Below are 6,357 nucleotides of genomic sequence, written 5' to 3' on the forward strand. Positions count from 1 at the left end.
TTTAATTTTAAAATTTAATCTGTTTTGAACTGAAACATACACAACACTACAATATTAAATGGAGCATAAGGTTTATATAGTGAAACAACTCATTTTTTCCTCCTTTTCTCGATGTGGGATTATAAAATAAAAGTTAATAGTTGTTTGGACGAGAAGTTCATTTCTAATCAAACAATCTCAATTGTTCAATTTTTAATAAGGTCAATCTTAGTTTATTTTAAATCAAACATGTAATGACCCAAAAAAATAAAAAAAATAATTAATTAAATAAATAACTGAATAAATATAAATATAAATCAAAACCCTTTCTCCAATCCTCTGCATCAAATCTCATCTTAGATCTGTCTAGGAATCCAATCAATGGGCAATGTGTACTGCTCGGACTGCAACCGAGCGACGGAGGTGGTGTTCGATCATTCCACCGGAGACCCAGTGTGCTCGGTGTGTGGTCTGATGTTGGAATCACACTCGATCGATAAGACCTCCGAGTGGAGGACCTTTGCCAATGAGTTAAGCGGTAACGACCCAGTTCGTGTTGGTGGCCCTACCAACCCACTTCTCACCGACGGAGGCCTCTCCACCGTCTTTTCGAAGCCTAACGGCGTCATCTCCGACTTCCTCTCCTCCTCCCTCGGCTGTTGGCAAAATCGCGACTCTAATCCCGATCGATCCCTCATCTTAGCCTTCAAGACCATCGCCACCATGTCCAATAGGTTGGGCCTGGTTGCAACAATAAAGGATCGAGCCAATGAGTTATTCAAGAAGGTAGAAGATCAAAAATCTAGTAGAGGAAGAAACCAGGACGCAATTTTGGCTGCTTGCCTGTACATAGCTTGTCGGCAAGAAGATAAGCCACACACTGTTAAGGAAATCTGCTCTGTTGCCAATGGAGCGACAAAGAAAGAAATTAGCCAAGCAAAAGAATACATAGTGAAACAGCTAGAGCTTGAGATGGGTCAATCAGTGGAGATGGGTACTATACATGCTGGGGATTTTATGAGACTCTTTTGCTCAAATTTTGGTATGAACAATCAAGCAGTTAAAGCCGCCCAAGAAAGTGTCTAGAAGTCGGAAGAGTTTGATATAAGGAGGAGCCCTATATCAATTGCAGTTGTTGTCATTTACATTGTAACACAACTTTCAGATGAATAGAAGCCCCCTAAAGATGTTTAAATTGTAATCGGAGTTGCAGAAGGGACAATTAGAAATTCATACAAGGATCTTTATCCCCATATTTCAAAGATAATACCAAGCAGGTATGCCAAGGAGGAAGACCTAAAGAACCTCTGTAGTTCTTGAATTGAGAAGTTGTGAGTAAACACAATAGAGGGAAAAGCAGTCATTTTGAAATTGAGGGCGGAAAATAGCGTCGTTTGGCTCTGAACGAATATAATTTCTGTTGCCAACAAAAATTGAAAGCTTCTTGGCTCGAGGTAGAAATTTTTCCAACACTTTTTTATGCACTTTTACTTGATTATAGGGAGCTTAGAGTTGTATATAATTTAATTAGAATTTTTGAAAAATTTGTGATTTATTTGCTTAAAAGAGAAATTTTGTGAAAAAATAAAAAGTTGATGCCCAAATTGTGAAAGTGTAAACATGGAATATGTTTGTAAGGTTATGAAAGAGTTATGTTTTAAAGTTGAACAAAACGGACTTTGATTCGATCGGTTTTGAAAATTTTACCGGTTTGTGACCAAAAGAGCATTTTTAAAGAAAATAAAGGAATTATGTTTAACTTTTGGGGCTTTTGATCAAAATAGGATATGATAATTGAATAATGCTTGGAGAATGAGTTTGGAAATAAAATGATGTTTTCTTGGGCATTAACGGCATTATTTTGTTTAACATATCTGTTGGAATAAAACCGATACAGTTAGAAATGGACCTTGAGAGGTTACCGGACGTGATTGTGATATGAAAACTAGTGTAATTGTTCATATTGGATGAGAAGTGGAATAGATGGTATTTATTGAAATTTTTTTGGAATTTAATTGCTTAAATATCTATTTAGAAATATCTATTTTGGGCTATCGGTAGATGATAGCCATAATTGTTGTAGAAATGCATGAGACATAGGTAAATTGAACCACATTTCCCCATTTGTTGCATTGGACATTGCATTACATTCATTTCATTGGAAATGTATTTATTTTTGAGAAATATTTGAAAATGTGTCTGTTTGCGAAAAGATGAATACTTGGTAAATCTGGGTAGGGGGTGTAGAACCGCGCGGTTAGGTGTCAAGCCTTCCAGTTTACTGGTAAAAATGACAGTGGTAGTGCATTAGGGGCTACTTGCAGAAACTCACCTAGAGATTCACAGAGCCAGTATTCATGTAACAGATATGGTTTAAAAATGGAAATGGTTTTATATCTGTTGCTGCATCTCGGCATTGCATGCTTTATAAAAAGAGAGATAAACTGTTTTATCATGAGTATGGCATGAGCATACTCCTCTTTAGTCTTGTCATGGTCCATATGTTGTGTAGTATATCCCTACTGGGCTGTGGCTCACCCTATAAGGGAAACCATTTCAGGTACAGGTGATTTGCCTTCGCCAAGACATTGACTTGTGTAGCGATCCCGATTTTGACCCAGTTAACTTCGGGGGTCGAGCTGCCCGGTCAGCTTGCCGAAAGCAAAAATACAAAATGCATTCAAAATTGCTTACGAAAAAGTGTATTTCACGCTCGAGTGACCTTATTATATCAATCCGTAAATTAGGGTTTTAGATCACTTTTTGCAGCCCCCTTTCTCTCTAAAACTCTCCAAATTTCCAAGTCTAGAGTTTCTCTCTCTAAAAGTCATCTTCTTTATTTGATTTCTCCAAAGTCGACAAAAGAGTTATGCCGATAAGAGGAGACAACCTTTATCTTTTGAAGTTTGTGACCATGTGTTTTTAAAAATCTCACCAAGGCGGGGTTTGATGAGATTTGGTAAGAGTGGTAAATTATCTCCAAGGTTCATTGGGCCTTTTGAGATCTTAGAGTGAATTGGGGAAGTGAAATACCGGTTAGCTTTATCGCCGCAACTTTCAGGCGTTCACAACGTATTTCATGTAGTTATGCTTAGGAAGTATGAACCCGACCCTTGTCATGTGTTTGATTGGGTTGACTTGGAGGTAGATGAGGATTCCTCTTACGAAGAACGACCAGTTCAAATATTAGATACCAGGGAGCAAGTGCTATGGGGAAAAACTATACCGTTGGTAAAGGTGTTATGGAGACACCATGGGGTTGAAGAAGCGACGTGGGAATGGGAGGCAGAAGTCCGCTCTAAGTATCCGGATTTGTTTGAAAATGCTTAAGTTGTTTTCCTTGTGATATTCCCTAGTGTTTGAGGGAAATGTGTTAAAATTGTTGACCACATGCTGTTATGTATATTGTTATGTTAAGCATGAAGTAGTTACGGATTGTCATTTCTTTGCTTCATGTTTAGGTTGATGTGGACGGTTGTTGTTGATGAGATAACCATGATGGAAATAGAAAAAAAAAAAAAAAAATTGGTTGAGAGTTAACATTGTGATTTAGAAATGAAATAGCGTGGTTTTGATCGCTAGAAACCCCTTTGTTTGGGTGGTTTGATTTGAAATTTCGAGGACGAAATTCTTTAAGGGGGGCAGGTTATAGTGATCCCGATTTTGATTCGATCAACTTCGGGGGTCGAGCTGCCCGGTCAGCTCACCGAAAGCAAAAATGCAAAATGCATTCGAAATTGCTTACGGGAAAGTATATTTCACGCTCGAGTGACCTTGTTATATCAGTCCGTAAATCAGGGTTTCAGATCACTTTTTGCAGCCCCCTCTCTCTCTAAGACTCTCCAAATTTCCAGGTCTAGAGCTTCTCTCTCTAGAAGTCATATTTTCTCTTTGATTTCTCCAAATCCATTGGGATTTAGATCTAAGTTCTTCACCAAAGTTGGTTATCACCTCGAGGGCTTCATTATGTGTGGTGGAGATCGAGTTTCGACACCGTAGATTTTGAGATTTCATCTCAGATTCTCTTCAAAACTTGAGGTAGGGATTTTCTACACTCTAATATGGTTTTTAGCTTAGTTATTTGCTATTGTGTATAGATGATGAGATTTGGTTGTGGTTTAGATAAATCTAGGATTTGGGTGTGAAATGAAAAGAGGGGTTTTGATAATTATGAGGTAAATGAGTATGAGGCTTGAATATAAGATCATGTTGTGCCAAAATAGTTGATTTTGGTGTTTGGGTTGATATTTGGTGAAAGGGGGATTCTGCCCTAATTTCGATTAAATTATTATTTTGCATAAATAATTAGGATTAACATTGAAAACGTGAAATTGGAAGGTGTGATTATAAATTGTGATATTGGATATGTATTATCTCACCTATGGAAGTTTTGAATAAACTATTTATTTTGATATTGAACATCTCTTTAGAAATAATTGCATTGGGCTATCGGTGGAGGATATCTATGATTGTTGTAGAAATTACATGAAGATTAGGCGATTTAATGCTAATCAATTCTTGGTGCCATTGAATATGACCATGTTATAGATACATTGTATATGTATGTTTATTGGGAGGAGAAAGGGGATGTACTCCATATGTGATTATGTTTATAAATACATTACATATGTATATTTGTTTGGGAGGAGAAAGGGGATGGACTCCATTTAAAGTAAGTTGGCCGGAGTGTCCTGGGTAAAAGACCCGAAATTTTATATATAAATGGGTGCCGATTCCTTCGGACGAAATATCCATAAAATGGCAGGTTTGAAGTGTTTATGTGAGTTCTGCATAATTGAAAAATCATTGAGTTGTAGTCTCATTTTGATTGTTGAAAAATAAAGAATTTAACTCATGAATTGAGTAGCATATATGAACTGAAAATGAAATTAAAGGAAAATGGAATAAGGTTGGTCTTAGTGGCATATGGATATGCAGGTCTTGTGGATGTTTCAGGATCGGTATTGTTTATGTACGTGGTATTTATACCTTTGCTAAACCTCATAAATTGTGTTAGATTATTTCCATTGGACTGTTGGCTCACCTTATATGGGAATACCATTTCCAGGTACATGTGAGATGCTTCCTCCAAGGTAATAACGTGGATGGAGTTTTGGGAAGCAAGAGCTTCTTAATTATGCCTTATGTGTGTATGTTTGTTATTTGTAAAGCCAAGAGCTTAAGATGTAATGAGCGAGACTTAATTTATGTAACCAAGTAATGACTTGGAAACATCTAAGCCTACATGGCATTTAACTGGTTGTTAAACAGTGAACTCTGATATATGAAAGTATGTTGTTTCTGATATTTATTCTGCATATGAGTTATCTTTATTGTATTATTTTGGGGGAGTGACAACTTGGGAGGACTCGGAGCTGAGGCTTCATTTTTGTTTTATTGTTATTTGTTGAATGTAAGCTCAGGGTTGTATTTGCATTGAGTTGAAACTCCATTTTGTGTAACCAAGAATGTTCTTGGATAAATTTGTAAGCCTGTAGGGCACTTATTATCTGTTTGGTTTCCATTTCATACTTGTTGTAAAATGCATGCTTGGGATGGGAACTGGGGCATTGAGATGTGATCAATATGTATTTGGCATTTGAGATTTAATGGAAATGGGTGTATGGAATAGTTAGCTATATATATGTGTTTGTCTATCAGGTAGGTTTTGTTACATAAATAAATATACCTTGCCCAATTTTCGGGGCATTACAAAACAAATCTGAGCAATATATTTTGATAAAACAACTAAAGTTGTGGTTAAACCAGTGAATCTGTCAAAACCGAAAACAATTCAACCTAATCGGCTAAGTCAAAAGATCAACCAATTAACAACAAAATTAATTAATTAAAACCATTAAATTTTATTTTAAAATTTAAACCATCTTGAACTGAAACATGCACAATACTATAATATTAAATAAGAATATAAGATTCACTTTATATAAGTGAAACAACTCGTTTTTTACTTCTTTTCTCAATGTGTGACTGTAATTATTTTAAAGTTAAACATTATGAGAGTTTCAAAATTTTATACAAAATTATTATTAAAATCAAAACGTCTATATGGGATTGTACAATAAAAGTTAAATGGAAGCTAACCAATAGAGATTTTCTTATTTGTTTAAAATTAAGAAAATAAAAAAAAAAATTGGTATTAAGTATAGGGTTTCTTACTAAAAATCTTTTTTTGCTTATATAAATGGGAGCATAAGATTCACTTTATATAAGTGAAACAATTCACATTTTCCTTCTTTTCCCGATGTGGGATTGTAAAGTAAAAGTTAAATGGATATGCACATTGGATTGTAAATTGAAACTGTGTTTAAAAAAGCACTTTCACATAGCATAGGTGATATGCTAGGAGTATTGTACATG

General features: G+C 35.6%; 1 pseudogene; it reads left to right on the plus strand.

The window, feature by feature from the left end:
• The first annotated feature begins 360 nt into the window (after positions 1–360).
• On the plus strand, positions 361–1,299 carry LOC114284656 (transcription initiation factor IIB-2 pseudogene; annotated as a pseudogene).
• The last annotated feature ends 5,058 nt before the right edge of the window (positions 1,300–6,357 follow it).

This window comes from Camellia sinensis, chromosome 15 (genome assembly GCF_055761805.1).
Source record: "Camellia sinensis isolate YWXY chromosome 15, ASM5576180v1, whole genome shotgun sequence".
NCBI lineage: Eukaryota > Viridiplantae > Streptophyta > Magnoliopsida > Ericales > Theaceae > Camellia > Camellia sinensis.